This window comes from Branchiostoma lanceolatum, chromosome 2, assembly GCF_035083965.1.
Source record: "Branchiostoma lanceolatum isolate klBraLanc5 chromosome 2, klBraLanc5.hap2, whole genome shotgun sequence".
NCBI lineage: Eukaryota > Metazoa > Chordata > Leptocardii > Amphioxiformes > Branchiostomatidae > Branchiostoma > Branchiostoma lanceolatum.
The window spans coordinates 1,122,634-1,147,094 of record NC_089723.1 but is presented as its reverse complement, the minus strand read 5'-3'; the positions used below and the strand labels follow the sequence as shown (position 1 = coordinate 1,147,094).

At 37.7% G+C, this 24,461-nt stretch overlaps 1 long non-coding RNA gene across 1 annotated transcript in view; it reads right to left on the bottom strand.

Moving 5' to 3' along the window:
* Window positions 1-18,151, bottom strand: part of LOC136427150 (uncharacterized) — a 56,916-nt gene extending 38,765 nt beyond the window's left edge. The window contains exon 1 of the long non-coding RNA XR_010754377.1: window positions 17,298-18,151. This is a non-coding gene — a long non-coding RNA (uncharacterized lncRNA). The remainder of the gene's footprint in view (window positions 1-17,297) is intronic.
* Window positions 18,152-24,461: the final 6,310 nt, after the last annotated feature.

Genomic DNA, 24,461 nt, shown 5'->3' with positions numbered 1-24,461 from the left:
ACGAGCTGGTTTCGAACCACACAGAACAGAATAGATCAGAACACAGCATATACGAACTGAGAATAAAACACAGATAGAAAACATGCACCTCTATTATTGTCCAGTATAATGCTTGGCGTATAACGAGCAAAAAGTTCACTGAATCGTCCTGAAGTCTACAATATCAACACCATATCTGTAGCTGTGTACATATTCAAATTTCATTTATCAAATCTTTAGATTCCTGGGTAAGCACTTTCAGCATTGAACAAACTGTTTTTTTCGAGCCCAATCAACAGATCAAAGTGTATGTAGATACTTAAACCTAAACATAAAATAACCAAACATTTTCCTCTGTTACTTTTCAACGTAACAAGTATACCCACACCAAAGCAAAGCACCAAGTACACTGTACGCCCTGAAGGCTACAGTATCATAACTACTTCTGTGCACATGTTTATCGGTATCCTGTACTAAAGCAAACCTCGATAGAAAGAAATCCGGGGTGTGAAATTTGATGTAGTAGTGCCGCTTCCACGTTTGACAATATGTAATTTTATTACTATATTTGTTACTATATTTATATAAAAGTTTTATTCTATACTTCTATTTTGTACTATGTTTAATAGTTGTTTTCATACATTGTACCGTGTACGATTGTCGTGCAATAAAGTTCTTTTGTAATTTCTAAGACAGTCTTAGACAATTATTTTGTTTGTTGTACTCATATATATATATATCATGGTTCTTCTTCATACACATTTGGGCCATGTTGTCCATGAACATGCACATGCACATTATTACAAGACTACATAAAGTTAATGGTAGCGAAGAAGAAATAAAAATATCGACATGTTTCTCATCTTTAAAAAAAGTTTAAGGACCCAATATACCCGAGCAAAAACTTATGCTATACATAAATCTAACCTTCGATTGTTCTCTCCTGTTGTAGTAGCGTCGCTACAAAATCATTGTCATCTCGTTGGAAAAATAAAGAATTTGATTTTTTTTGGTGGAAATGCTAACATCCTTTACCTTAAGGTGTACATGTGTATTCTGTGGTGTTGGATTTTATATTGCTGGCAAGTTTTCGAATGTTACGATATCTCCTTTCACAACAATATAAGTACGGGAAGAGTGGCGATAACATATGAAATAGACCACAATCAAAAATCTGAAACATTTTTGTGTGCATTCGACAAGGCATAAAGTTTTCTGTTATTACTATGTATTACATTATCTGTACAAAATCATTTCTCGCTGCATGGTTCGCTTATTGTATTTGTTATTCTTATTTGAAAAACCAAGAAAAAGAAAAGACATAAAGTCAGAAATGCGGGATCACAAATTTACAGACCTACTCTTCAAGCGACACAAATGTCGGGCGCAAAGTGATGCACTCTTTTTCAAATTCTTTTCAGAATAATCAATCTGAAGATTATGAAGCAATTGATCTGGACATTTTATAGCAAAAGTTAGCCATTAATGTCGTGTTATCGTTTTTTTGATAGGTGATTTGAACCGCCAAATTACAACTCTGTTTCTGTCATTCAGTGTTGGACAATTATGGAGTCCATATTTTTTGTATATGTTAAACTTAACTCAGTGTCTTATTTTAATCTGTTAGCGCCTAGTTAGTTATCTTAAATTTGTAATATTATGGTTTAAGTTTTTACAAATCATGAGCCCCTTTGTAAATGTAAACTTCATGTGCATATTTCTATGAAATGTCACATGCAAAGTCATGAGAAATAAAACTTAATCTGAATCTGAGTTACGCCAGCCTGATCCTCATTTTTACGGCTGTGTGTACCCATCGGTAGTAGTTGCTTTCTGTGGTCACCGCGGCATTTTGTGGTGTTTCTGTGGTTAACCGGCATTTTGTGGTTTTACAGTAGTTAAAGACTTTGTGTTTCTTTCTGTGGTTACAGAATTTGTGGTTTTCCTGTGGTAAACCAGGATTTTATGGTGTTTTGTGGTTAACCGCTGTTTCTGTGTTCAGTTGCAGATGTGAGCTGTGGTCCACCGGCGGCTGTGAGATGACGCGAGCACATACAGTATAAAACCGTACACAGGCATGTCATATGGTCTACAGTAACCGGTATAAAATGTAACACAGAAATGTAAAATGTGTAAAAATATGTCAAAAGGGCTCATGGGCAACTTAAGGAAATATGGAGCCACAAAAATGCTGACACAAAGTCGTATAGATGTACAAAAGTACATACTCGGTGAAACCTCTTTGCCGCATTGTTTATCGAACGGATGACAAAAACTTATCAAGTAATGTGATACCAAATCTTCTCCTGTTCCAATACTTAGCATCATTCAATTGTTTTAGATTTATAATATGTAAGCATGAAAACATGTCTTGAAAAAAATGACAAGTACTTTTATCTTACATGTTTGTTGAAGTTTAGTGAGTGAATCAAAATGGCGGAAAAAGGCAGGACGGACGGACGCTGAAGCTAGTCATCCCTGTTGAAGCACATTTAACGTACGTTATCAATGTGTATTTTGGGGACTGAAGAAAACGCTTGAATTCCAAAATCATTTCCTTTTTTCGTTCCCGTCTTCATGACATTACAGGTGTGGCAGGTTTGAACTGATATCAAAATCGAGTAAGTTGATAAAACCGTCCAACATTCTGATACACATGTTCGACCACTAAGGTCCAGTAACAAATTTCCTCCATTTACTATTACTTGACTTCTGGACGTGGAAGTAGGGACGTACATGTATGTAACATATAGCGATAAGCTTGAATCTTCTTTATTCCAGTTCAGTTCAGGATCAGCTTGAAAGCTTCATATGTGTTGGCGGAAATCTTTCTGAATTACAGTTGAACGGTAATTTCCAACACAGCATTTGGAAAGTCGAAATGTTGGGTAAGTCCATTTTTTGTGCTGGAAATTACCATTCAACCGCTTCAAAACATTTTACAGTATTTTTCCCGAGATGTTATACCCTTAATGGTGGCGATGAATTTTGCTTTTAGTTAGTCTGACGTGTCACACTGTGTTCCTCAGCACCGGGCACATAAGACGAGTAAAAGTTCCTGAGGCATATTGTAAGATTTTTCGTTTTACCAATTTTGAAAATAAATCCTGACCCTGCTTTGAAACTTTCTTGATTGTTAATATCACTAGGACATATGCAACTGAGTTTGGCGTACTTTTTCACCATAATAACAGCTACATAACCGGTCCATAAGGACAAAATCCTCGCACGACATCTCGTCTTCACATACAAGCGGTCTTTATTCACTTCCTTCAATCTCAAAAGACGTTTCTAAAACCGTTCGCCTTGGGTAGGATTAAAGTGACGTTTAAGAAATGAAGGTATGATGAAATGAAGACAAATACTGCAGCTCACTTCCACAGGTAATACACTAAAGGAAGGACCTTTACTCATTAATTGGTGAGATCTATTTAGAGGACTTATCTATAGACAAGATGAGTCCCGACAGAAATACAGACAAATGGTAGCAGTTTGATGAACTCAGAAAGTTATCTTTCTGACGTCGCAAAGACGACGTGTTAGGGAGCTGATGAGAAAGTTACAGTGCCGGAGAGAATTGACCGTTCGATTTCAGTTTCTTTTCTTCTGTTTTAGTCCAATTTCATGATTAAGTTTGATACTTTACTTCAACACAAGCAAATGAAGCTCACCTCGAATTTTTAGTTGTTCTTACGTCGACCTTCTTCATGTGAGCTACACTTGCTTCTATTGAAGTAAATAATCAAACTTTATCATGGAATGTACCAACACAGATGAGCTTTCATGCAGATAGTTCAATTCTAGTTTATGTGTTCTTCCGGCGAAGACATATCGCGTCTTATTGTGCCCGTTGAAGAAGACTACAAACATGAATGTGACAAAATAGTATGACAAGATGTACTGGATATCGAACTATGTTTTTGTTCCAATAAGATTAAGTTGATATAATACTAAGACAACATAGATGAAATGACATAAAATCAATTTAGTCTAAAGGACATGAAACTGAACAAAGATAGTGACCTTATCACCAGCAATATTGACCTTATCGCCCATAATATTGACCTTATCATCAAATAACCAAAAAATAATCCAGAAATTATACTTGCCTTGATATAGAAAAAAAGCGAGGTGCACAAGTACACATGGACCCGAAGTTCTGACGGGCTGATGTGACGTTACCCGCACACGGCGTGAGTCCTTGATGCACCAGTTAATAGGAACAAACTCGAGCATCAATGATATCACTCATACTGGTCACTTCCAAACATTTGAACTTTTTTTCTTTGTACTAGTCTGTACTAGACTGACTGACAGTGGTCATTTCGCACAATCAGCACCAAAAGGCAAAAACTCAATGTCAGTCAAAAGAAAAATTAATTTCAACATCGTGAAAAATTATCTTCAAGATATACAAGGTAGGAACAGACTCAGGCATCCTACTCTCACATTAACAAGCAAAATGCCACTTAACTAAAAAATCATTTTTAGAGTCTTAACATTGTGAGCAACAAGGAGCTCAAGGTACAATAGAAAGAAGGAACAACAGCTATGGAATTCATTTCGATCGAGTGTCCTATCCAAATTTGGCATTGCCTATAACAATAATTGTTTTCGCATAGTTATGAATTTGTCGAGATCCTCTAGTGCCAGCTAGATGTTTGTATTCAACTTGACAGAACCAGTTTTTATAGATATGATATTGTTGTTGTATGTTTTAATATGGGACAGACTGTGTGAGAAATAAAATTCTAACAACTTCTCACATTTACCAAAGGGCAGCAAATTTCATGTAAAAAAAGACTCTCTACATCGTGAGAAACTATCTTCAAGACCGGCGAGTATAAAACAAGGTTGTTCCTACTCAGGCATCAACTATATCACTCCTACTGCTCACTCTCACATTCAGCAGCAAAAGGCCACTTTTTTTATATATATAAAAAAAGAGGTCTCAGCATCGTGAGAAACTATCCTCAGGAGCACAAAGTACAATAGAAGATGGAACAAACGTTGCCAACAACGTGACATCACAGACGTCGCGTGGAAGACAAAGGCAGGGCAAAGAGCAGGAGATCCACGCACCCCACATACATTATTGTCAACTTTACTTTCAACATACGTTATGCTAGTTTAGAGACTGCAGGAAATGAGGACAATGCATTTTGTTCTAGCTTTTTTTTTCTCACGTGTGAATGAATCCATCATTGTGATAAACTATATCAGAGAAAGAATTTGACCAAATAAAAGATTTCCGGAGAATAACCGAGCTAGTAAATGGCAAAAGAAATAGTATCAAATAGTATGACAAAGAATACACAGTTTGAAGAGATGGGTATACAATTCTTCTCCAAAACCTAGCATTTTCGCCTGCCTGTAGTATCTGTGGTGTAATGTGCATGGTTTCGTCAAGGATCCCACACTGACAAACACAAGTATAGGAATGTCAGTCTGTTAAAATTTGTTGCGCCATCTCCACATGGTTTTAGTTTCCAAGGAATAAATAGTAAATTGAAAGAACTGAAAATGTTGCAATGAGCATAAACAAAATCTATTTTCTTATGCTTAAACAAATCTTCCTAGTTCATAGCTTTTTTGCCGAAATCAACAGTCAGTTTACTTTCTAAATAAACTCAAACTCAATCCCGTCATTGCTACATGGTTATAGTTTTCACAGAACAGTTCACAACTTAAGATGTGAGAATGAGCATTTCTTCTTTTTACAAATACCTTCCAAATTTACACTTTTTCTCACCGAAAGCAACAGAAAAAAACAACAGATAGCTTAGTTTAAACCTGTATTAAGTTTATGTAAGCGCTCCCTGACTTACTTTTAGCCTTATGATATGGCACAACTACGTGACAAGCTGAAACTAAACGAAGGTAAAGTCTGGTGTGGCCATAAGCTTTGCATCTGGTAAGTACAATCATAGAAACGTACAAAATCTGTGCGATTATAATAGAAAAATGTCATCGTCCACACAACATTTTCTAACAGTTTCTCCCAGTTTAGATCGACGCGCGTGCAACGTTCATCTGCTTTATGAGTTCAGATAGATATCTGATACAGGTCATGTATCAGCAGATATGCAAAGGAATAGCATTCAAACAAATTCTTACTTGAAACATAGAGTTGATCTATCTTTGAAAAGTGTCAAAGAGTGTGAGGGAGAGCTTTCCCTTCGAACTTGGTGGGACATTATTACGGCAACGTTGCGCAACACGGTTTGCAAGGCTTGTCGTTACATCGCAATCGTTTTGCCAAAATAGCTCTTTTCTGGATCATCTTTTTTTATTTCTTCACCATTTTGCCAAGCGTCCAATCGCTAGAAAAGGGATACATGAGTCATTTAGAAATATTTTGCACTTGAAAATTTCCAACCACGAGCATGGCATGTACTTTTAATGGTTCTACTCATTGTATAACATTTCGGTGTTATTTGGATGGTTTATTAAATGACTAAACATCTAGTAGGGTTATTCTCGCAAATAATTCTAAAGCAAAAAGTATTGGTTACTTAAGAGTAAAAATTAGGAAGAAGGGAGGAAAGATGGTATCAAAATGGATCAAAACACAGAAGTGCAGATGCATGTCTACAGCGTGGGCCTTCTCTCACTTTCGACGGTGAAAATTGCATGTAGGCCTCTGATCATATACATGTTTACTGCATTTGATTTTGTGCAATTTTCGGTTGCCAATTGTAAATTTAAAGCTTTTGTTATTTTCATTTCAATCAATTTCTTATGTAAGTGGACTCCAGGAAGAATAGTGTTTCTCCATGTAACACTAATAGAGATATAAAACAAACAAACACATTGTTGTAATAAAACTGAAATAAATCAATGAATAATATAACACTTTTGTTGTTTTATTAGGTATGTCTACAAAATTACAAATACACTGGGAAGATATATGAGGGTGACTTGGGATTCCAGCAAATCTATTTGACTTGATTTTGCGCAATATTCAACCACAAACTACAACAATCATCCACTCGTCCGAATACACATGTTTAGCTCTTGTAAAGAACAGGCAATAGATAAACAAACTTGTGGACCATAAAGCAGTATAGGTGGGACCCAAAATAGTTTCCATTAGGCAGGCATATGAAACAGAACGCAGATATGATAGTTGGGTGCTTTTCCTAGCAAACAAAATGACAGCAAAAAAAGGTAAAAGAAGGTCTTCCTTTGAGTCGCCACCATTCTCTTATCAGCATTTCAGACAAAACTTCGCAAATATTACAATGAGGACTATGCTTGCAAAAAACGTTGATTAGACATGGCAAGGTTATCAATACTTAGTAAAGTCATTAATACAAACATTTAGCAAGGGGAAAATAAAACAAACAAACAAACAGATAGACAGACAGGCATTACCCTAATGCAGGTTCTCCTTCACAACTAGATGAGAAAAAGATTGCCTATAGTTCATGTAATGTGTCTTTTAAAGTCATTGACTGCATTGAACAAATTGAAAATGAGAACTCCTTCGATCGTCCAAAGTTATCGGCGGAAAAAATCATCAACCGCCTAAAACGCTCCCAAATTCTACAAAGTTTGGGTCTTGTGCAGGGCGTGTAAATGGACGAATGAGTTTACTTCAAACTACCAAACTATTATCACATATAGATATTTCACATGGACTTTCGTGTGCAAGTTAACTTACTATCATGTTTAGCATAGTCAAATATTAGACGACTTCAGATCGCCAACTATCTAACAGCGTTGTTGCACGGATGGCCTTCATATAGAATAGTATATTGTCAACAGAAAGACAAGTGTAGTATCCGCCAGTGGAATTTACAAGTACAGTACAGTACAGTAATTCAAAACATGTGAGTGACTCTAAAGAGCCTTGTTTTTTTTCTGTTGAAAGTGAAGTGAATAAAAGAAAAAGAACAGCTGAGTTAAGAACATGTTGAAAATGATAGGTTAATAGATCGTGCTAAAACTACCAGCCTGTAGAAATTATGATCACGACGCAACAAGAATAGCCAGACATGATGTTTTATTTCTGACACTTAACGGAGAAAGAGCTCCAACTTTCCGGCTATGTCCGTCTACGAAGTCGTGATTGGGAGAACAGGAATCCTCGCTCCTGCTGGACACACATGAATTAGGTATAATAGTTAACTATAAATAAAAGTTGTGTCTTCATCTAACTATCTGCTCAATCTAGTATTTCGGGTTCAAATTAAAACATATAGTGAGATATGTTCAGCTTCTATCTGTTATATTGTAACGTTGTATATGTGTGTGCATGACGACAACAGCTTAACGGGTTTCTACTGCTCAATATAATCCCAAGCTTTCTTTGCATATGGGAATCTAAACGTCTCCCAAAAATAGTTCTTCACTATTTTCTTAGTGTTTTCTAATAACAAAGGACCTTGATTGGAGTGGAATATATGTCCATACACCCTTCCTAAAGCTCACTTAAAAAGAAAAATAGAATGAAACCGTCCTTCTTTGAAAATTTCGTGTCAAAGTCTACCTAGTGAGTAAACGCTGTGGTATGTTGGTTTTGTTGTGCTTATCCAGTTCACTACGTACTTGATACATTTCCCAAAGGGGCTTATAAGGACGCAGTATAAATTCTTTGTTTTGAACATTATGTCCGTATATTTCACCTCTTTATAGTTTTTATTATGTAATAGGTTTCATCTACAGGTTCTTGCTAGAAGCCAATGTTAGCAGTAAATAAAAGCCTTTGTCATCCTTGTAACTCTCTAAAACCTTGCCCTGTTTTTTTTTAATATCTGAAAGTTTGGTAATATTTTGTGCCGGCCGAAATGCAGCAATAACAATACTTATCCAAACAAATTATTTTCTATAAACTACTACACAGAGTATCTCGTGACGTGTAAAGCATATGTGACCGATTTTAAGTTAACCACAAATCATGATTCAAACCTCCATCACAACCTAGGATAACCATCATGTATGTTCTTGCTGACATACAGCATATTCTGGAATTGACCGAATTCATTCCTTCTTTTTGGCGTTCTGTTCTTTATGTGAAGAGTAACAGAACTGAAGTTTTCACTTGAAAGTTCATCAGTGTTGGTAAAAGTCATTCTTTGACAAAGACTGGAGCTCAGTCGAAAATTTGGGTTAGTCCAATTTTTGTTTTGGCAATTACAGTTCAACTTTGATTCAGAGCTGCAGTTTGTTATTTGTGTGGGGGAAAAGTCTGTGTCAAAACTACACAACATCCTTGACTCTTCTACGAAATACATGGCAACTACATCTCACCTGGCATCTTTACACTCCTCAGCTTATGAATTGTTTTTCGGAAATTATATTAAGAACTAAACTGACCGTCGACTCTACTGGTCAATTATTCTTTTTTTTGTCGAATGCTACGATCCGTACCTCGCAGGAAGGCCTGGTGGAGGCAAAAAGCTTCCGCAAAACTGGTAGATATAAGATCTCTCAAAACCAGACACTTTCACCCACTTTTAAATACAAGAAATATCTGATTCGCTGTACCATCTCCATTCTATGCACTCTGGTGCCTAATCCATAGCATATACGTCAGTTTACAAACATCGCCGTAATAAACCTGTATCGTTGTTTTTTTGGTCATCCAATAATCAGAAAGAATTTGCTAAACCACAATTCCATGGCCTTCCAATAAAAGAGAAGCTGTTTGGCAACACAAATTTACTCCTGGGGTTTTAAATAATGCTAACAATCACGGGCATGGTAAAAGCTCCTTCAAGTTGATATAAGGTGTTCATGGAAAAAATGAGGGCTGTAGCGAATTATCTCTCAATAATTTCGAACCAAGAGCACTAAATCTGCACTTTAGTTATCTTGAGCATTACCTAATCACTGTATGTGTATACCGATTAATTCATGGACTTCTAGTTTCTTAGTCTTAACAGGTTGGAGCGTATACAAAGAATACCGTTCCACCATCTATGTACTTATATTGAGTAAGTTAGAAAATGATGTCGATCTATTAGGCAATATTGAACCTTGCAATTTGCACCTTTTCTATCATATAACATAAAAGTTTGCATATGAAACGCTTTCTACCAAACGCACATATTGTAAAACTTCTATACGACAGCATATAGAACTAAGACTAAAAATGGACATAGAACTCTTAGTCAAAGACTCAATAAGTTTAGCCTACACTTTTACTTGGAGTTACAGCTCAGTTTGGTTTTGATCACGTCTGTTCTGTGGTCATAGTTCTATAACTACCAACAGGCGTTTTCTAAATTGACTCCGACGGGCACCGACCAGCCTTAAGTCAACCACCCCGCGGTGTGTGCCTTATACATACCACTTCTTCACATCTAAACATGAAAATTTCTTAATAAAATTACTTAAGTTTCCATTACAAACCTAGATGAGGGAAAACTTACACCAGAAAGTGGTGAATACTAGTAATTCATAAGCAAATTAACTGATTTCCGAAGTAAATGTGCCTCTAGTCAACCTCCACTGAAATTTCGTTCAACCTGTTTTCAGTAAGGAGAGAAGCAAATAGGTCCAGGCCAACTCTGACAAGTTTGAAAAGCAATACTCCAGACATTTTCTTCGGGGGAGTTCTCAGACCTGATCAAATCTGTGGATCTTTTTACTCCATGTTTTTCATCCAGACAGAGTAAACAGACAAGCACACAAACAAAACGTTTGACCACAACATCCGAGGTATTCTGGACCGCACTACGTTTCATAGTTTAGTACATGTTGGAAAACTACAATGTCTACGTTATGTTATACCTAGTGTATTACACCGAATTCCGGTTATACCGGCTATATTGATACAGATACCGTGTGTATAAGTTGCGCAACTTACGACGTAAATCGTGTTTATAATTAGTGTGTTTTAGTCAGATACTATCTTTATTGTTCACATTAGTAAACCAGCGCAACATGCGCAAAGTTATGAAGGTGTCCTTACAGTATGTGTTGTCCTTTCTGCAGAGGAATTTGGGTGTGAACGACATTTTTTCTGACGGCGCTCAAAACGGCGGAAGGCAGTTCAAGCTTTAAGATTTAAGCTTTATTTAGGCAGAAGACATACACAATAGTTGGAAACGTAAGCTTTATCAAGTTATAAGAAGTGGCCACAGCCCGAGACATCCCTCTATTGGACGTTTTCCTTTGAACCTTCAATAACGAAACGCTTTATCATTTAGTCCGTAGGGGAGCTACAGACTTTCAAACCAGTTGTTAGTAAAAAAAAAAAAGTCCCTACTTGAAGAAGGCAACTGTGATAACTAATCTCTGGTTGAAACGGGATATGATACGGAGGCAAAGTTACGCTATTGACACAACAAAAAGTACATACTTTCAATTCTTTGTTCCCATCTTTATTGCTGCAAATGAATAACAAAAATAACAAAATGTTCGCAGAACTGCATGAATCTAGTTTCTATGTCCCATACATGTTACATAGGAACCGGATACGAGATTTACTTTGATGAGTCTGATTCCTTTTCATAGAATTGAACGAAAAATTCGTCCGTTCCTTGTAGTAAAAAACTTATAATTTGTTACAAGCACCAATACATAAGCTTATGATCACTCTTACAGAAGCTTACTCTTGTTTTCGCAGCTAGATGTGAACTCTATAACAAAGCAGAGCATTTTGCGACTTCGAAATTGAAAAAGTGACTGGTGAAAATGTGAAGTAAGCACAAAACGGTGCAAGTCAGAAATCAAATCAATCTGTCGCTTCTTTTTAGGCTTTTTGACGACCAGTCTGGCACAGCAGAATCTTTATATAAACTCAGATTGGATGTACAAAAACATTCCTGTTGATATATATGTTAGCTTCTCAGCACATGCAAACATGTCAAGATCATGTATATCTTTTTAGTATTACATAAAATGACTTTCAATTAAAAACCCCATGGCATGGCAGAGCGTGTTTTAAGGATTCACTTTTCAGCAGTTGAACTTTCAAAATGGGCAGGTTTTCTTATTCAGGTGCCTTCCTTTGCACAAAGGCAATCATCGGTGTAACTTTGTAGACACATTGGACTCAACTCGGTGGTTTCTCCGCACTATTCTACGTCTATGATGGTTTCGGCAATGAGGACATAAAGCCATGGCCAGGTCTCCTCAAACTGCAATTCTGCCACCACAACGATTCGTCTACTGACCTGACTTGACTACCGTTCTGATGAATGTAACGGAACATGTCGACAGGACTTGTCGACAGGACTTGTCGACAGGACTTGCTGCTCAATCAATATTCTTTGGTTACATCCCTTTGAAGACCAAACTTTTCGTCCAACACATGAAGGAAATAGACACTACCTTCTAGCTGTTTTCTTTCAGTATTGTTGTTTTTCAGTGTTCAGTTGGAATCTTGTCAGAACTTGAAGTACACCACCATCTTTGAGAGGCAAGGGATAAAAAAACACTTTTAAGAATACGTATTTCATACTAAACAGATTTTTCAATATTTCCATGATCAAGTCTGTTATGGACGATGAATCATCAGTTTTGTGCATGGAGTCTAACCAAAAAAAGTTATAGGCTCTGCGATCGGAGTTTAACCAAAGACGCAGGGTACTACAATCACCTGTCTCACATACTACATGTGTTCAGTTACATCACCATTACAGTAACTGTTTTGTGTAACCACGCCGCATTGTCTTGGAAAATGATTTTAACAGAAAAGGTGGACACTTCGAAAGAACAACCTGAAGTCAGTGACGAACATCAGTTATGAATTGTGATTTGAGTACTGTTTGCGGTACATTTGTGATATATTTGCAAAATCAAGAAGCTTACAGTTCTCTTATGTCCAGATCGACCTGTTTCGTAAGTAAACATTTGTTATAAATGATTGCAGCTTGTTTTATTAGTTAGTATCAGATAGTTGAGTTGCAAGTTTAGATCACAGTTCAAAAAGATCCTTCCCTAAGAACCTACACATCTGTGCTTTGATTCAGGTTATGTTTCCATGTAAACCTAAATATCCGTTGTATTCCAAAACTCTATCAGACAGGTTTACTGAGCTGTACAAGAAGTTGAAAGTGTAAAAGTGCGAAAATATTAGTCGAATGACGAAATCGCTAGTCATCAACTGATGTTTCTTTTTGATTCATACAAACTAAAGATTAAAAGGTCCATAGGTTTGCTTGCTTCCAGTTGCTAAATTACTTTTCTGTTTTCATGCGTTTTTGTTCTCATGCGTTTCTGTTATCATGCGACCTTTATTAGACAAAAAATGTCAGAAAAATTAATAAAAAGAAATATTTCTATGGTTGATAGGAAAGAGGATGAATGATTCCGTTGTATCGTCTGTTGTGATGTCCCAGCAAATGAAATACACAACTTTAATACTTGCAAAACCTCTTCGAAAAGTGACTGTTTCACTGGATTTTCCTGTAGAGAGTCAGGCTGAAATCTTATTTTGAGAAAAATCAAAATGTAATCATGTAATGGATGCATTGCTTTAGACATAATACTAGTTAGAAATCCAACAAAACATTAAAAGCTAAGACAAGTGCAAACAAATTCTACAAATTTTATGCAAAGAACTTTGGCTGATAAATACAATTTCTTGTCAACTTGAGTCCGACTGAAACAGTTTCCTCTGTGTATACAATCATTGAAGACACGTAAGTAAGCTTAAGTATGCTCCGTGTGAGTTTTGTCTTGTAGGCCCACATTTCCCACATGTAATTCAGTAATATCAGCATTGCGTTTTAGTGATCGAGCATTGCTGGTTGCTGGACAGAACCTACATATATGACTGTATTTTTTTTTGTTAGCTTCGTTCTAAGAAAAAAAGAACATTGCTACCTTATCAGGAACATACATTGGAGTCACACACTGAGTGGACTACTTGGACTTCGTAGCTAATTCTCTCACTCTTCGCCTGGATATTATAATTCAAAATAGCCACCTCCTGGTTTGTGATAAAAATTCAATCTCAATGCTGTATTTGTTGTAAGTTACCGCAGTTATAAAGTGTCGGCTATGTACGATTTCTCCACCTAACCTGACGGCATCGTTAAGTGTCAGTAGAAAAGCTACATCAAGTTTTCTCTAATCTCGAAATCATTTTTCTCTTCTGCTTCAAAACATCCAAATACAGAACAACTCAATGTCAAGATATTTTGTATCGCAACTTTTAAAAAGAAAGCTCCTTTTCGTAACGTCCAAATCAGATTAACAATTTTCAATTGCTGTGTTGTCTTTCATACGTTTACAAGCATAGTCAACACAAGCCATTTTCATGGCTGTCTGTTGTGGTCAATATGTTTTGGAATTCAGGTCGATTCCTGCGTGTAAGGTAGGATACTTCGGTATAGCTGCAGTGGGTAATAAACTTTACGTTTATACAAACATTTCATAGTTGTATAATTGTCGGACCTAGGCCTCAGTTCCCTCGGTCTTCATTGTGTGCATAAGCAGATACGTAAAGCGATTCATTTCAAAAGCACCCAAGAAAACATTAACTAGAATATAACTATATCTGCAGATTTGAATCGAATAGCTAGAGAAAACAGAAATCTCCTTGAAGCGACGTTCACTTGGTAATAGCTCCTTATCAATGGTAGCAAGTTTTCAGACATTGAGAGACGCGGTGTTGGTTATGTCAAGCTTTAATTGCTCCCCTTTCTCTTAAACTACGTGTTTACAAGCAACGAATTACTGTTACAAACGTTCTTAAAAATGTAGATCGTTTTATCATTGTTTTACTTTGGCCATTTCGAGCCTTCTTGCTCACCATGTCTGACATGATGAAGGAGGCTACGTCGAACATTCGTATGGCGAGTATTTTTATTTGTTGGATAAAAAGCTACGAAAACCTCGACAACATGTCCTCAACAAACACAAACAAGCTTTTATTTTGCATGATAGTATCTTAGATGCATACTCATGACATTTGATGTCCTTTGTACTCACCAAAGCCACCGTCGATACAAGTCATAGCAAAGCTTCAGATACCACTGAACCGATTTTGACTGAGGCCTACTTTTGACTACTTTTTGAAAAACCAAAAGTACAGGAAATTCTACATTTACAGATACACCAATGATTCAACATTGCAAATACAATTACAAGTTATTTGGGTTTATCAATATATGGGGTTTGCTATGTTAGTATATCAATATCAGGGGTTGACCTACCCTTTACACAACAGTTGCTAAGATCTAAACCGTCTATTTGAACATTGTAAGGTTGGTCTACTCAATACTCATTAATGTGGGAATCTTTACCGTTAAGACCAGATCACTACCGACACCTCCTTTTTTAGCATTTTGGCATCTCTTCTTAACTAAGGTGACATAACAGCGTGCGAAATACAATCAAGCAACTTGCAATATGCAAGTGATTTTAAAGCTTTGCAACTTTAAAATACCGGTGGATCAGTTCGTGTAAGCACTGCGAAACAAAATCGTAAGTGCTAACTACTAAACAATAAAAGCTTCATAATTAAATCAGTATTTAGGCGTTTAGTTTTCTAATGATGCTATAAAAGTTGCTATGTCAAGCTGTGTATGTATGTACAGCAAAAGGAGTTACATACCGACTATAAAATTGAAAGTTGATAATATTGCAAGTTACAAATTGCAAGTATACATATAAACAATTTTTGACAACTTGCAATTTTGCAAGTAACCAAAAAAATTTATTTCGAGCACTCCATAAGACTTAACACATCTTTTCTCTGGATGATCTGTTTCATTGAAACAGCATACAGTACTTTAATATTAAGTTGGGGAAATCAAAATAATCTTTACCGAAATAGCGTCAACTAGTGAAACCGCAGACTGGTGACAACCCTATTTTCTGAAACAAATGTACCCTGGAAGTCCTCGCAAAATGTTCCTAGTATTCAGCAGAATCAGAACTTAACTGCAAAGAGGTTTTCTTAAACAACAACATTGAACAACAGCCAGTTACCCCTAGTAAATCAGTGACGATATACTTTAAAAGTCTACAGCTCGTGTTACTGAAACCATATGACAAACTTTTAGGTAAGATCACTTTTACATTTAAATGTCGGTGAAATGTGTGGTCATATGCCCATGCTGGAACGTTTACCTGTAGGAAAAACATCGCCGCTTGAGTACAACTCACCTTTCATTCTTCGAACCGTTTCATTTCGATCACCTAAAGTTTCTTGACTTGGATACCACTTTGTAGTCGTCATGAATTAAGATGGAATGTGCCAAAAAGTTACCATGTATGGTTCTGGTATCATCATTCTAAATTCATTTTAAGAGCTATTGTCTCTTTTACATCAAAATTGTTTGACTTTTTTCCTATGGACTATCTAAAATTGTCCACTTTATTGCATATTAATTCATAGTTCGTTGTTAAAAACCTGCTGATCGACACATCTTCCTCAGTGTTACTGACGAAAAGAAGTGGATGCTAACTTCAAACGTCTGATCGTTTCCAAAATCATATCCAGTTGATTGAGTAACTGCTATTTGGCGCATTTTAAGAGTTCATTCTAAAAATGTCTGAACTATAACTTTCATTATTACAACATGCTGAGCATAAATATCTTCGGGGAACAAACTCTCAATTCTACAATTAGTCCACAAGTTGTCTGATTCTCATAATCATAAACTCAATTTGTCCACCTGTGGGCAAGGTATCGTATGAAGTTCGCACACAACGACATAATATAAGCTTGTGTAATGTTGTTGTTGTTGAGGTACCCCTTTGAATATCTAGCTGAGTAAAAATGTATAACCACATGCGAAAACACAAGCAGAATAGTCCAATGGAAATCTACCACACGAGTTTGCTATCATCCCCACATACAGGCCTAAATTTACTATTAAACCGGCTAAGCTAGCCTTTATATGCAAAAGTCTATGCGTTTCACGTTCTAAAATCAAACATCAACTAGAAAGGCAACATTTGCGAGCAAATACAGCATGTTTAGCCATGCTCCTCGCCATGCAAAAAATGGACTCCCAAAATAACAATGGACCATTCTAAAATACTTCCACTAAAAAAATGGATCAAACTTGAGTTTAAAAACAATTATCAGTCTCTCCATACAGGAGTGGAGTCTTCCAGTAGCACCTCAACACAATATGGACCAGTCCCAAACCATATCCACTTATTAAGTAACAAATACACTTCTGCTAACAAATGGACTTTTTCATAATCATTCCAGCTCAAAATTGAAATAAATAATTACAGAATCCTCCCCTTGCAAGAATGGGATATTCCGTGCCATCTCCATGTAAACTAGACCAGTGGAAAAATATCCGCTGAAAATTACACTCTAGCGCATAATCAACCCAGTTCAAAATTGAATTAAAAAAGATCAACCCCAGGGAAGAATGAAGTTTTCCATAGTATACATAATGATATATATGAAGATTTGACAGGAGAAGAAGGAAATGACCAAAAATGGGTGAAATATAAAAATGTGACACCCCTTTGTTTGAATGCATGATTCAATAGTATACACTTTGGGTTGAAAATAACGAAACCAAAAAATTCTTTGTTTAAAAAATCGTTTTGAAAGGCTGTATGGCAAACATTTGAATGAGGGCCTGTGTACATGCCAAATTTCACATTATTTTGGTTTAATACATATATGAACTGGAGATGTGTATCTTTTTAAAAAAAGAGTGAACAAAGCCATGTACATGTAATCACATGTCCTAGGAATTCCCATACCATATTTGGCATGAATACTAGCCTACACCTGCGCCATGTAATTAGATTAACTCAATTGACCAATCAGGTGGTCGCAAGGCTCACAGGCATGCAAGGCCAGGTGCAAGGCACTAGGGGTCAATGACCTGTAGGTCATATGTAGTATTGAAAGTGACAGAAGTGGCAAATATTGTCAAGAAAGCCCAAAATAAATCGTTTTGAATATATGTATGCCGAAAATGGGAATGTAGTCCTTTAAATATTTGTTCAAGCCACATATACAGCAAATTTCAGGTCATTCGGTTGAAATACCAGGGCGCAGGAGGCCAAGATATGCTAAAAATAGCCTAAAAACCTCAATAAAATCACTTTCAAGGTCAATATCAAAACAAGGAAAAGAACGCACATTGGTTTTTGCCTACATTACCTCTGTACCAAATTTCAGGTCATTTGGTCAAAAAATGACAGAGATGAATCCATTTGAAGATTTGACAGGAGGAGAAGAAACATGAGAGAAAACAATATGTTTAGCCATACTTATGGCTAAACATAATAAGCTATTCTTGCAACGTTTACTAACATGCATCGGTCGATCTCCATAAAAATGAATCTTCTTTCACAACATATGAACATGGAAAGATAGCACTGCCAAGATTGTAGATATGAAATCTGATATTTTTCGTGGGGGATATTCTGTCGGAACATCACAGTTGAATAATTTGTCTACTGCCGCCGTTGTAGCAATTCTAAATGAAATTTCAAGATATTCCTCCTAGATCCTGTTATCATTGTATTAGTTTCTACAAAAAAATACAATGAATAATCACTTGTTTATTATGCCAATAGTAAAATCTTTTTTTTTTTTACAGAAATAAGAAAGTCTCATACAGACCAGGTTACGTTGACCATCGCTGGTCGCACAAACAGGCAAACACTTACAAACACAGGACATTTCACAGCTCTCACTCACTTACAAAGCTCTATCCGCAACAAAATCATTATGAAAATTCACGTTTTAAGTTATCCTGCCCAACAAGCCTCCAATCAAACAAACAACTTTCCGAACCACATACGTTATAGAAATCTTACTTTACGGATCTCGTTTTACACTGTGAACACCGTAGTTTTCTTTGAATCGGTCATTCTATCGTTGTTTTTTTACTCATGTAGACATGGAACGATGCGGCACGTGATTCTGTTCTCCACCTTCCATTGTGTAGTTTGCAGAAACATGATGAGGTACTGAACTTCTGCAACTACCTCGACGGAAGTTCGAGATTGCAAACTACACCAATCAGCTAAACTCTCTCGCCACAAGTAACTAACTGGATGAAATATATAAAAAGGGCAATCTACAAACTAAACTGGGGTAAATGACTCTCAAGAAGCGTTAAGGTAAACGTTACACAAGTAAAAGTACAATCCCATCCCACGACTCTGTTTCTGACATTAGATCTATATCAGCAAAGAAATCCGACATTTTTCTCATATATTTTGCGTCTACAGTGTACAAATCCTCCAAACTACACAGCACTGTGCAAATGTTTCTTTTTTTCATATTTCATAATGAGTTGGTGCATTCTATAGCTCACAATGCTTTTACGAAGAGACAATTTATTAGAATTATCCTTAGTGAGAAAATAATTCGATCTATGGTGCACAGAGGGACAATTACCGCTGTGGAGATCCCGGGCTGGTGTATGTTAATGTTGGACACGGCTTCTTATTGGATTGGGGAGTGATCAATGATAACTCAAACCGGATTAGGAACTATCGGGGAAAATAATCAGCATTTCTACATTCATCACAAATTGGCACCATAAAGAGTTAACGTTGCACGCAGTGGTTTTTAACAGTTTTCTCCGTACTCTGGCATTGCATAGTGTGTTACCGGTACACAGATCAGCTCAAATATGCTGCTACTCATGTTCCCTTCAACTTCAATCACAATCTGCAACATCATAACTCTCAATACAAGTTACAGACCATATGTAAATGATAGGTTTCATTTGATGTCTAAAATTCATAAAAACATTGTACGTTTTCTTTTCATTCATAAGATGTAAATTTCTGCTGTAACGGCCTGGTTTAAGCCGTTATGGTGTTTTGTGCGTTAAAAAAACACAATGGTATCCGCCTTGTGGTGTACCGCATTGCAGTAAATTGATTTTGTACTATAATCTCTGAGTTCATGATGCTAGAGAAAACAAGTGCTCTGCGACATGAAATGTAAACAAAACGAAAGAGTTGATGTTGCTCTGAGCTCTTACATGTTATGTATCGTAAACAACACGTGTGTTCTATATCTTAAAGCTTTCACGATGATAGTATGAAAAACACTCGTCCGTGTTTGTCCGAACTCAACTGATGATGAACTATCTACGCGTTTTATTCCAGGAAGCTACTGTCAATAATCAACGGCTTCTTAGAAATAAATAAAAAAGGAATGTCAGGGCAAAGATAAGGTGTGATCGCCGCTCGTATGTTTAAGTGTGAGTATTGAAAACAACATCTACTGTTTTTCTTTTACAGAAAAATCATACAATTGTACTGGCCGAATTCTAGAAGTTTCTTTACAATCAAAATTCTTCACAGTATATATAAATCCTGCTGATACCAGATCTGGGAGGTTATTTTCCACCCACCCTTCTCCCCCGAGACGCCATTTCCATACATGTCGGGATGCATATTCATGCACAGCACCCTGGGGACGAGAACTCGCCACCTGAATCCACATGAACTTGAACTTTGGATCGTCACGTGACCCGGCTACATTAGCGCTGGTTGGCTGGCTGTAAACAACACGTCCGTGTACATTACACGGTGGGCCGTTCCGGGAGAAACAACAACAACTTGTTTACTACACAAGGGCGTCACGGTCAGGGGACGTCACGTGATGCACGCTGACCTTGACCCACAAATGACCCCTCATATCCAGGAAAAGAATAATTTTGCCAAATTTGGGTAGATTCCTTTTCATCGGTAGCTCTAGTACCAGCACAGATCGTCGCTGTACAGAAGGCTTGATCGTCTGACAATATCGTATGCATGCATGAACGCAAGAGGATTATCTCTTTGTGCGCTACAGATTATCGGAATGAATACGAACGTACACAACAGAACACCGCGGTCAAGTGGAGTCACATAATACATAACAGGTTGACCTTAACCGCTAATGACCCAAAACAATCAAAAGAGAGCAGTCTTCTCGATATTTTCGTCTGTGCCATATATTTCGTCTATTGAAAATACACAGGCAAGCTGCAGAGAAGGTTCGATAGAAAGTGCTGAAACATTCTTAAACAATAGATCATGCATCACCGATGTCCAGACAATTTTCATTAGCGTCATGAACCATCCCACCCCAGAAGCACCCAGATGATGCAAAGTATAAGCTTGTATGTGTTTTGTGTGTTATCGAATATGTTGCACATTATTTGAGGGCTTCACGTGATCTTATCAGCCCACAAGTACACAATAAGGAGGGGGTGATGAGAAAGAAGTGACTGTTATAGATTGAGGTGATATCAGCAGCGCAGTGGTATCCCTACAAATGTATATTCAGTCTAATTCTGGCTGTATCTCGCAATTATTTGTATTTCTTGTTTGAACTACGAAATCTACACCACTATTCACGACGAGACTGGAAAGGCTCGATATAATCAAGCAAGAAATTAGGGGCACTACCAATGGATATATAACAAAAGTATGAAAATGTCAATCTTGGATTTACACCCATCTAGTATGAGAGCAGTGGGCTTTTGTCTTGTCCAGGTGTCAAATAAAGACAAAGAGGGGCTGATAATTTCCAAACAGACCTACCGGGGACAAGACACTATCCAAAGGACCAAAACACTATACGATTCAATAGTACAAATAACGACTCCTCAGCTCCTAATTTCCAAATAGATCTACCGGGGGCAAGGCAGTATTCAAAATGCAAAAACACTATCCGGCTGGCCAACTGGCCCCGGAGCCTGTTCGATGGTGTTTTGGCATCTTAGTTACTGCCTTGCCCCCGGTAGAGGCTGTTTGGTAATTAGGAGCTGAGGAGTCGCTATTTGTACCATGGTCTCTACACCACTATTCATGATGAGACTGGAGAGGCTAGAGACAAGCAATTAGTGGCACCACCAATGGATATCTAACAAAAGTATGATAGTTTCAATCTTGGATTTAGTATAAGAAACGTGTCCTAGCGTCTTAAGTTAACCAGATGCAAGACGCTGAGGGGGTCGGACGGTCCACCCTGCTGCGTCTTCCTTTTACAAGAGGCAGGGGGCGCTGGGCACCACGCAAGGACTGCTGACGTCATCAAACGTGCCTGGAATGACAGGCAGTCTGTCCGTCCTCTTCAGCAAGGCCCGGTCACGGACTTCATGCGACTGGATTGCGACAATGTTAGGACAGTCGGGGAAGTGTCGTGCAAATTCCAGCTGTCTTGGGACGGAAAAGATTGCTGCAGATTCTTGGGGTGGTCAGTCATTGTCAAAGACTGGCTGAAAATCACCCCTTTTACTAAGGCACGGTCAGATACGTCTCACGACAGGATCACGACCCAAAAAAAACTGGGGACATTCTTATGGCAGTCGTGGAAGTGCCTTACATATTCCAACTGTCTTTTTAAAGGAAAAGGCAGTCGTACATCATTGAGGACGGTTGGTTTCTGTCAGACTTGCTGAAAATCGCCTCCTTCACTAAGGCCCTGTCACACACGTCTCACGACAGGATTACGACCCAAAACAAACTGGGGACATTCTTACGGCAGTCGTGGAAGTGCCTTACATATTCCAACTGTCTTTTAAAAGGAAAGGGAAGTCGTACATCCTTGAGGATGGTTGACTTGCTGAAAGTCGTCCACTTCACTACGGCCCTGTCACACCCGTCTCAGGACAGGATTACGACCCAAAAAGATATTGGGGACATTCATAAGACAGCCGAGGATCTGCCGTGCGAACTTCAGTTGTATTTGAGACCGAAACGGTGGCTGTAGACCCTTGTGGTCGGTCGCTACTCTTTGATAGTCCCTGAAAATGCTTACACGTAAGATGACAGTGACCGCGGTTCAACCGCCAGGTCTCGGGGTGAATCAATTTTCGTTACCGACTTAAACATCACTCTATACCCTTGGTCTAAACGCTGTGGAAATATTGGTGGCGTAGTTTTCATACCATTTGTAGGTCTTAACAAGAATAAACGATCTGCACAGCGTGCTGACACAGACGCATTCTCGTGTGCGATCTTCTATTTCTTCCATATATCGGCAAAGGACGTACAACACACCTGGATCAATAAAAATACATATTTCAATGAGTCAAACCTAATGGTGTTACACACAACCGTGGCGCTTCATTGCGATACTGTAGAATACACTGCACTTTGTAAAGTACACACAATTAATATTATAAGTTTATTGCAAGTTTTCCCCGTAGGCTAATTGCAAGTACATGTAACATGAAAGGACGGACAGACAATAGGTAACAATATAGCATGTGGCTATTCTAGCCTAAATACTAACACTGAATTCTAACTTATTTGGGTTTGACTTCTTTTTCCCAGACAGTGGAAGACGAATGAATCCACGAATGACACACACGTTTTCTTTCAAACAAATATTTCATTAATGATATGATAAAACCGGCGTGTTCTACTTATTGCTTCATTAGCATTCACATGTATCTAAGATTCCGTAAAGATGTTTGACTTTTCATTCTTATGATAACAAGGATGATAAGAACAATTACATTATAAGGCAGTTTAGTGGATACACTGGTTATGTCAGTATGTATGCTCAGTCACAAGCTCAATGTATGTGACAGTGAACAATTGATCTCAAGACCACTGAGGCGTCCAGTTTTAAGTGTACAGACGCCGCACATTACGTTATTTACCTGTGTATTTTATCATGTCAATGCATTTATCTAATATACAATTGTTTACACCTTTGCTGGCAGTTTAATGAATGAATGAAGACCTTTATTTTACACATATATCCATTGGGTTAAGTACAGGTCACAACAAAAGAATAGTATACAGATACATCTATACGTTGCCATATTACTACAAATATATGTACCTTGTATATTTGATGTTGTGTTGTTGTTTTACTATAATGAGCACGATAAGAATCTGTTTTGTCCTTCCTTCCTTCCACTTTTCAGTGAATTGAAATTGCAAACGAGATATCAAAACATTAAGTTCCGCTACAGTACCGTTGAAAAGACTCAAGGAGCCCAAAATCTACTCATTTCTAGTTTTTATCACAACCAACACACCAATCCATCCAGCCGTTCTTGAGTTATTTGGTGACAACCAAACAAACATTGCTTACAATACAGCCTCCCTGACGACGTTAATAAACAACCTATGTTTGCCACTGTCGTGACTTTCTTTCGTCACTTTGTCGTGACGAAAAGCCATCAAGAGCCAAATATCTAATCGATTCCTGTTTTTGGCTCAACCTACCAACACATCAAATATAAAACCAGTCCGCCCATTCGTTCGTGAGTTATTTGGTGACACACAGACAAACAAATGCTGGTTAGAATATGACTGTCTTGACGACGGTGATAGATCATATGTTTGCCACAGTCGTGACTTTCCCGCCAGAGTTCCCGCGCTTTTTGTCTCATCGGCGGGGTGATGACGGAAGGTTGCCATTCATGAGCATCTTCCACTGGGGATCGTCTCTCACGTTCACATGCCCACACCAGACGAAGCTACATCGGGACGACTTCAAGGAAATCATCCCGAATGACGCAGCACGCTGTGACGTCGTCGGGTTTAAGTGAGAGCGATCTCGACCCAATTTATCTCACCGAACAGCTAGCTAACACTACACTGGTCGTCACAGAAAATACAGA